Consider the following 915-nt stretch of genomic DNA (forward strand, 5'->3'; position numbering starts at 1 on the left):
GAACCACTAGATTCAGCCGCGGGACGCTTTTTTCTTGAGCTGATGGTCAGGGGGCTGGAACATAATTACAAATCATTTGTAGACTGCAAATTTACAGCATGAAGCCCAGATATAATATTTGAATACAACATAATCATTTCAAACCTTGCTTACATTTGTACAGTGTAAGATTACATATATCTCTCTATTATACGTGGGAATAGATTTAAAATTAAAATCACTTGGAGCCGATTTGCTGGTGCTTTGACAGTATTTTATGTAAAATAAAATAAAATAAATAATAATTGGCTGAGAAAACTTGGGGGGACATATAAAATCCCTGTGGGCCAAATTCGGCTCACGGGCCACCAGTTGGGGAACCCTGCGGTATATATTGTTTTTGTATTTATTTATTGTCATGTGTTCAATGTGTTTTCACTATGTGCTGCAAAATGAATTGCCCCCTGTGGATAATAAAGACTCTACTCTACTCTGTTCTACTCTACTCTACTCTACTCTACTCTACTCTACTCTACTCTACTCTACTCTACTCTATTCTACTCTACTATGTTCTACTCTATTCTACTCTACTGTAGTGAGATGGGTTTGGCACACACACACACACACACACACACACACACACACACACACACACACACACACACACACACACACACACACACACATGTACATATTCACTGTACAGCAAGACTTAGAAACTGTCAGTAACTTCAAGACAATGTTATAGTTGTAGAACAAAGACAATGTTATGTTTGAGATAGTAGCCCATCTGCCGTGCCATAGCTGGCCCACTGACGTACACTGTACCCTTCTATCCACCAATCTGTGTATAAAGGACAAGATACACTCTGGAGTTATGACTCTGACCAAAGGGCGAGGACAGCCCTTAGAGTTAGATATAAGTGAATAAGAAAC

The sequence above is a fragment of the Salmo trutta genome, unplaced genomic scaffold (genome assembly GCF_901001165.1).
Source record: "Salmo trutta unplaced genomic scaffold, fSalTru1.1, whole genome shotgun sequence".
NCBI classification, from domain to species: Eukaryota; Metazoa; Chordata; class Actinopteri; order Salmoniformes; family Salmonidae; genus Salmo; species Salmo trutta.